The 8,937-nt window shown below is 47.6% G+C and overlaps 1 pseudogene; it reads left to right on the top strand.

The window, feature by feature from the left end:
• The first annotated feature begins 3,633 nt into the window (after positions 1-3,633).
• On the top strand, positions 3,634-5,212 carry LOC148537797 (protein kinase C delta type-like; annotated as a pseudogene).
• The last annotated feature ends 3,725 nt before the right edge of the window (positions 5,213-8,937 follow it).

Below are 8,937 nucleotides of genomic sequence, written 5' to 3'. Positions count from 1 at the left end.
TCACAGAGTATTAATTCGTCCCCGCTGGAATCCACAACCACAGATCCCTCTGTACGTTCTGGAGGCTGGTCTCCCTGGAAGAGTTGATAATTAATTTTATGAACATCATCTTCTCCACATTTTGTGGAAGCAACCTCCTACGCCTTTCGCTGACAAGGTTCCCGGCTGCACTAAACACTCTTTCGGAGTACACACTGGAGGGGGGGCAACTCAGGTAAAATAGAGCCAGTTTGTACAGGGACCTCTAAATTGCTTCTTTTTCCTGCCAGTACAGGTACGGACTGTCTGACATGCCTACTTGGATGCTGTCACCGATGAAATCCTTTAACAGACAGATGCACGCTTTTTGCTGCTGCTTTAAGGATGCAGGTGCGGCTACAGCCCACACATTTCACAAAGACAGAAAAAAAAAGAAGAATATTTTTATTGTTTGTGGAGCACACTTTGAGGGTGTCACCACCCTTTAACAGACAGACGCACGCTTGTCGCTGCTGCTTTGAGGACAGTATCATATGCAGTGACAGTAGACTTGTCAGAAATTGTTGGCACGTCCTTCAGTCCGGACCAGATGTCCAAACCGGCCCTTGACTTATGGCAGGCGCACGCTTGGCGCTGCTACTGTGTTGATGCACGTGCGGCTACATCGCACACAAGTCACAAACACATAAAAAAAATAGTTTTTTATTTTTTGGAGCACTTTGAGGGTTACACCACCCTTTGTCGCTGCTGCTTTGAGGATGCAGGTGGAATCTAGACGGGATTTGGAACCGGGGACACACTACCTCCATCAATTGTCTAAATCCCACTGCACTAATGGCGGATACCGGACGCACGTCTAACACCAACATAGCAGTCAAGGCCTCAGTTATACGTTTTGCTTCAGGATGACTGCTGTCGTACTTCATCCTCATCGCTAGGGACTGTTGGAGGGTCAATTGTTTAGTAAAAGTAGTGATGTTCCTCTTTGGGATGATGAACAACTCCCAGCAGCAGCAACAGCACTAGGAGGAAGTGGTTCTTGATCTTTCCCTATTTTATTTTTATCGGAGAAAGTTTGGTCCTCCATTTATGTTATATTGATATATACGTGCGGCTAAGGCGCACACAAACACAGAAAATATTTTTTTATTTTTGCTGGAGAGTAGTGCACTTTGTGGGTTACACCACCCTTTACTTATGGGACACAGGCGCACGCTTGGCACTGCTCCTTTGTTGATGCACGTGCAGCCACAGTGCACACAATTCACAAACACAGAAAATATTTTTTTATTTGGTTTGGAGTGTACATTGGGGGTTACAGCACCCTTTAACGGTCAAGCCAGCCGGCCCTTTACTTATGACACAGGCGCACGCTTGGCACTACTTTGTTGATGCACGTGCGGCTACTGCGCACACAATTCACAAACACAGAAAATATTTTTTTATTTGGTTTGGAGTGTACTTTGGGGGTTACAGCTCCCTTTAACGGTCAAGCCAGCCAGCCCTTTACTTATGACACAGGCGCACGCTTGGCACTACTCCTTTGTTGATGCACGTGCAGCCACAGTGCACACAATTCACAAACACAGAAAATATTTTTTTTTTTGGTTTGGAGTGTACTTTGGGGGTTACAGCACCCTTTAACGGTCAAGCCAGCCGGCCCTTTACTTATGACACAGGTGCACGCTTGGCACTACTTTGTTGATGCACGTGCGGCTACTGCGCACACAATTCACAAACACAGAAAATATTTTTTTATTTGGTTTGGAGTATACTTTGGGGGTTACAGCACCCTTTAACGGTCAAGCCAGCCGGCCCTTTACTTATGACACAGGCGCACGCTTGGCACTACTTTGTTGATGCACGTGCGGCTACTGCGCACACAATTCACAAACACAGAAAATATTTTTTTATTTGGTTTGGAGTGTACTTTGGGGGTTACAGCACCCTTTAACGGTCAAGCCAGCCGGCCCTTTACTTATGACACAGGCGCACGCTTGGCACTACTTTGTTGATGCACGTGCGGCTACTGCGCACACAATTCACAAACACAGGGAGCACCCCTGACGGACAGAGCACCCCCTGGACAACACTACAGCACCCCTTTAGGACTGGGACACTGCACAGGACTTTGGAGTGGACACAGCCCCTATGGACAACTGACTGCACAACACAGTCCAGCCAGCCCCTATGGACTTTGAAGTAGTGGATACAGCCCCTATGGACAACAGCAGCACAGCACAACACAGCCAGCCCCTATGGACTTTGAAGTAGTGGACACAGCCCCTATGGACAACAGCAGCACAGCACAACACTACTCTGCACTACACTACACTACACAGCCCAGCCAGCCCTAACTCCCACCCTCCCTCTTCACTGTCCACAGCCGAGTGAGAAAATGGCGCCGACGCGGGTACCTTATATAGGATCCAAAACCCGCGAGACCCGGAAGGCGGGATGATGACGTTTTGCCTCGATTTCAGATCCGAGTCAGGCGGGAAAAGTCGAGCATGACTCGGATCGGGGGGGTTCGGATTAATGCCTGGTCTTTAAAAAGATATACTAACATGTGTGTTTATGTATATATATATTTTATATATGCAAGTAAATATATGTACAGCATATATATATTTATTTACATATATAAATTTATCTGCCAAGGGGCGCCGAACTCTATCTTCGCTTACCAAAAAAATAAGGCACGGGCTGGCCCTGGTTATATAGGGGCCTCAGGGAGTGTGACTAGTGATGTGGTGGGGCATGACCAGTGCTGTGGGGGTGTAGTCTGCATCATGGGCTGTGGCTAGCGCCTTCCTTTAATCATCTCTGCTTATTTCAACAGTGTAATGTGAAAGTCTACAAATAAAAGGAGATACCCTTTGCTAAAGTGATAAAAAAGAATGGCACTTAATGATCATATGAACCTGAAACTTCCCTACTAAAGAGCATGTGGGTCACTTAGTGATCACATGAATATGACACCTCCCTACTAAAGGTCCCATTGGAACTGTGACTGAGAAGACCAATCATGTCTCCGCAGCTTCCTATCTCTGTCTGGCAGACATCTTACGGTTATTGACATAAAAGTCTCACATATCGCCACAAAAGGGCTGTTTGTGATAAATTGGCCACATATTGTTAAAGTGAAAATTAAGCCTAGTAGGTTACTGGTCATTTTTTCTGCAATACATAGTAGTAAGCATCACAAAGATCAGTTTGTGGTATTTCTGACTGGAACCCACTGTCTAAAATTGAAATAAAAGGCTGTTTTAAATGCTTCTCTATTCTGATAAATACTGTCAGCAATACAGTCTAATCTCCAAAATATATTCTCTCTTATAAATTATTCATTTTAATGTCTTAATATGGGCACAAGTACATCTTAGATACATATTTTACTGTTTACAGTTTGGACAGGATGAAACTTACATATACATGAACTGCCATAATATATGTGCTTTAGGACTAAGCTCAACTAACTGCACACTACAGTTGCTTGTGACATCACAATTATTGATGACATCACAGAACTACTTGTACAGCTGTTAAAGCATTTGTACTGTTTTCAGAAACTCCAAACTGCGCAGTCACATCTTGTGATATTGCAAGTTTGCTTTATTCTCTAAGAGCCCCATTGTTGTCTTCTGACATAACATGGGAACTATTACGAGAAAAAAACCTCCAGACAAAGCAGGGAGACGGAAAAACCGAGGAAAACAGACCAAAAAAGCAGAGAGATGCAGAGGAAAGGAGGCAGGCCAGGCAAAAACAGCTAAGAGAGAGGTGAGAATAAACAATGCATTTGCAGCAGGTGTACAAAGAGGCTGGGAGAGGTTTGCTGGATTTCTAAAACAGAAAAGAGATCAATTCATAAGAGCATGCAGCAGATGTACCAGATTTTGGCGAGTGAGACACAGGAGAAACGTTGACGTTGCTAAAGATCCAGGGGAGGGATGCAGCCATTGGGTAGGCCAGACAAACCTTTCCATAAGAGATGACCAAAAAGAAGCCAGGTAAAGCAGCTATACAGAGACGCTGGGACAGGTTTGCTGGATTTGTAAAAAAGAAGAAAAATCAATTCATAACAGCAATTAGCAAAGGCCAACCAGGCATCCCACTGGTTCAGCAAACTGCAGAAGAGAGCTGCACCATGCCCACCAGCCACCAAAGCACAGACACTGTACCTTTAACAGTGGAACAATTTACTTTCCACTCACTACTTGGAAAGGGAGGTTATGGCAAAGTAATGCTGGCAACAGATGCTATTCGTAGGGAAAGAGTGGCAGTGAAAATCTTAAAGAAGAGAGCATTGATTAACATCTTAAAGAAGACAGCAATAATAGAACATGAGAACAGTTTGGTTGAGTGTCAGCTACTTGAAATGTCACATGAGAGCATTTTTATGATCCATGGTTATGCAGCCTTCCACACAGAGAGCTATCTATACTGTGTAATGGAACTGGCTGGCAGAGGGGATCTGTTTGATTTTGTGAAGACCTCACCAGTGGACCTAACCACAATAAAATTTATAGCTGCTGAACTGGTTTGTGGATTGCAGTTCATACATTCAAGAGGAATTATTCACAGAGACCTCAAATAGGAGAACATATTACTAACCACAGAGGGTCATGTTAAAATCACAGACTTTGGTCTGGCCCTATTGAATGCATATGGACAAACCAATGCCAAAGTACTTGGTGGGACCAAGGGCTATAATGCTCCAGAAATTATAACTTGCCAGCCGTACAGTGCTGGTGTGGATTGGTTCGCATATGGTGTTATTTTATATCTACTCACCCTACGCAAGTACCCTTTTAATGGAGAGTCAGCTTCTGTGGTAAACACAATAATCCTTACTCAAGAACCAATGTATTCAGGGCTTACTGATCCTGTAACAAAGGACATTATAACAAAGCTCCTGTGTAAAGAACAGACCCTCTGGCTTGGAGTAAATGGCAATGTGCGAAAACACCGCTTCTTCTCTTCAATTAACTGGGCAGCGAGAGAGACTGGAAAAACAGCATCCCCAGTTATACTGCACAAGGACTATGTGGATCTAGATGAAAAACAGCAAATTCCTTTGTCCCATAGTGAAGTGTTGAAAGAACCAATTACCATCACGAACCAAAGGCTTTTTGATAACATTCAATTTGTGTGCCCTAAATGGGGTAACATTTATCACAACATGCCAATGGAAGCAGACACTATGCCATCAGACGAAGACCTGGACTAACAAAAAGTAGAAAATCTGCAGTCCTAAAAACATCTTGTTCCTGTGTTGTCTTCTGCCTACCCCAAACTCGGCTACATCCCTGGAGATGCATTGTCTGTTGCCTGTCCCGACCTCGGCTATGTCCATGGAGATGCACAATCTGCTGCCTGCCCTGATCTTGGCTACATCCCAGGAGATGCACTGTATGCCACCTGCTCGACCTCGGCTACATCCCTGGAGATGCACTGTCTGCCTCCTGCCCCGACCTCTTCTATGTCCCTGGAGATGCACTCTCTGCCGCCTGCCCCGACCTCTGCTACGTCCCTGGAGATGCACTGTCTACCACCTGTTCGACCTCAGTTACATCGCAGGAGATGCACTGTCTGCCGCCTGCCCCAACCTCTGCTATGTCCCTGGAGATGCACTGTCTGCCACCTGCTCAACCTCAGCTACGTCCCTGGAGATGCACTGTCTGCTGCCTGTTCGACCTCGGCTACATCCCAGGAGATGCACTGTCTGCTGCCTGTTCGACCTCGGCTACATCCCAGGAGATGCACTGTCTGCCACCTGCTCGACCTTAGCTACGTCCCTGGATATGCACTGTCTGCTGCCTGTTCGACCTCGGCTACATCCCAGGAGATGCACTGTCTGCCACCTGCCCCGACCTCTGCTACGTCCCTGGAGATGCACTGTCTGCCACCTGCCCCAACCTCTGCTACGTCCCTGGAGATGCACTGTCTGCTGCCTGCTCAACCTCGGCTACGTCCCTGGAGATGCACTGTCTGCCGCCTGCTCAACCTCGGCTACGTCCCTGGAGATGCACTGTCTGCCGCCTGCTCAACTTCGGCTATGTCCCTGGAGATGCACAATCTGCTGCCTGCCCTGATCTTGGCTACATCCCAGGAGATGCACTGTATGCCACCTGCTCGACCCCGGCTACATCCCCGGAGATGCACTGTCTGCTGCCTGCCCCGACCTCTGCTATGTCCCTGGAGATGCACTCTCTGCCGCCTGCCCCGACCTCTGCTACATCCCTGGAGATGCACTGTCTACCACCTGTTCGACCTCAGTTACATCCCAGGAGATGCACTGTCTGCCGCCTGCCCCAACCTCTGCTATGTCCCTGGAGATGCACTCTCTGCCGCCTGCTCAACCTCAGCTACGTCCCTGGAGGTGCACTGTCTGCTGCCTGTTCGACCTCGGCTACATCCCAGGAGATGCACTGTCTGCCACCTGCTCGACCTCGGCTACGTCCCTGGATATGCACTGTCTACCGCCTGTTCGACCTCGGCTACATCCCAGGAGATGCACTGTCTGCCACCTGCCCCGACCTCTGCTACATCCCTGGAGATGCACTGTCTGCCGCCTGCCCCAACCTCTGCTACGTCCCTGGAGATGCACTGTCTGCTGCCTGCTCAACCTCGGCTACGTCCCTGGAGATGCACTGTCTGCCGCCTGCTCAACCTCGGCTATGTCCCTGGAGATGCACTGTCTGCCGCCTGCCCCGACCTCTGCTACGTCCCTGAAGATGCACTGTCTGCCGCCTGCCCTGACCTCTGCTACGTCCCAGGAGATGCACTGTCTGCCGCCTGCCCTAACCTCAGCTACGTCCCTGGAGATGTAGTCTGCCACCTGCCCCGACCTCAGCTATGCGTCCCTGGAGATGCACTGTGTGCCGCCTGCTTCGACCTTGGCTACATCCCAGGAGAAGCACTGTGTGCCGCCTGCTTCGACCTTGGCTACATCCCAGGAGAAGCACTGTGTGCCACCTGCTCTGACGTTGGCTACATCCCAGGAAATGCACTATTGATTCTACTATATTGCTCAATAAATAAAATAACATTTAAAAAATTAATAAAGGTGTCTTGCTTAACAGGAACTGTGTAAGTAATAAGCGCAAGGCATAGTAGGGCTAAAAGAAGCTTTATCCCTAAAAGGTCAACAGAGATGAGTTTAGAAATTATGTACATTATATAATCTATTGGAAAACATAGACGGCCCGATTGAGAGGGGCACATAATGTTGATGCCACACACAAGCAGCCTATGTTTTAAGTGTATGCATATAAATAAATTGGGGTCCTCCTCCTGAGGATTAACACGGCCAGACCTGGCAAAAGTAAACTACATGTACAGGTGCCTTTTTACTTTAACTTGTATGCGCACCCTGACATCTATAAAATACCATGCAAAAATATGTGGTGACAAGTTCTACATTGTGCCAGTCCCTGTAGGTATTTATGGTTTGGTTTTGGAAGGCACCAGGGCGTCATATAATGAATTGACCAAATTACTTAAGTGTTCGGCGGCAGCAGTATGAGGTGACAGTCTCCTGTGTGCCTATTTTCAATGGGGGGCCTGGAGCTGCAGCTCCAACCACCCCATTGTTGATCTGGCCCTGGCCTAGGCTTCCTAGAAGTCTAGCACCGGCCCTGGGTTGGGTACTGGCACTGAGGATCCCGGTGCTCAACATCCCAATGCCGGAATTCCGGTTAGATGACTAGGTTACCCTACGCCTAACCCCCCTGCAACCTAAACCTCTCACTCTAAACCTAACCCTCCCCCAAACCCTAATACTGACCGTCGGGATGCTGGTGCTGGGATTCTGACTGGTGTAACACATATAAAAACATGAAAATGTGGATATATCCATTTTTATCTTAGTTTTCTCTGTACAATTGTTTAAGCAGTAGTGCAAATTGAAGGTGCTAGCTTTGGGTTTGTTTAAGATTGAATGCTCTCCCCGTTTTGTTTCTGTACTGTCTCCAATGTTCCTTCAATGGCAATGGCTGGGCGCAATATTTTTAAATGTCAAATCAAATGGATGCTGACTGATGACAGCAAAGATGACGAGCACATTAGTCTTACTGATATTGCACAGTGCCGGGATCACCTAGAGTGATGAGCTCTGATCTCAGAGATGGAAAGGCAGCACAGCCGTAGCTAAACATCTTAGCACACTGGGCGAGAGTGATCATAATATGCCACACCCTAATGCCCCCAATTAATAATATGCCACACCATAATGGCCCAATTAATATTATGTCACACCATAATGGCCCAATTGCTAATATACTACACTATAACGTGTCAATTGATAATAATGTTCCTTTATATTTCAGCCACAGAGCCCTCTTAGTCATGCCCTTTTATATGGTCGGAGCCCTCTCAGGTGTAGACATGACAGGCCACTTTATATGCCTTCATCCTCAAATCTCCCACATGTCCTTATATTGCAAGTCCAGAGCCCCCTCATGTCCTGTTAGTACCAGCCCAAAGCCCCTCCCATGCCCTTATATTGACATCTCAGAGCCCAAGCATGCCCTTATATTGCCATCCTAGACCCCCTCATGTCATTGCCAGCCTAAAGCCACCCTCATGGATTTATATTGCTTATCTAGAGCCACCCTCATGATCACACACTACTCCTGTCACATCCGCAGCCAGAGGGCAACTCATAATGATTAACAACTCATTAGAGCTAGGGGGACTGGACTGAAGGGCGGAGCAGTAGGGGACCCGTCCGGCTGCGAAGGGGGTGGCTGAGCTAATGGGGACAGGAAGAGGGAAGCCTGGACTGTTGGGGTTTGCACATCAACCATTGCTGCAGGAGTCCGACAAATTGTTTTGCTGAGGAAGCAGTGGCTGTCTGAACATGGTAAGCTGAGGTAGCGGCAGTAACGATCCCTCCCAGACCCAGTTCTTGTGCCCTGGATCATAACACCGGCTGCACCACCCTCCCTATGG

Source organism: Taudactylus pleione, unplaced genomic scaffold, assembly GCF_031769625.1.
Source record: "Taudactylus pleione unplaced genomic scaffold, aTauple2 ptg000044l, whole genome shotgun sequence".
Taxonomy (NCBI): domain Eukaryota; kingdom Metazoa; phylum Chordata; class Amphibia; order Anura; family Myobatrachidae; genus Taudactylus; species Taudactylus pleione.
Note: the sequence above shows the minus strand (reverse complement) of the source record. Positions and strands in the feature narration are given on the sequence as shown.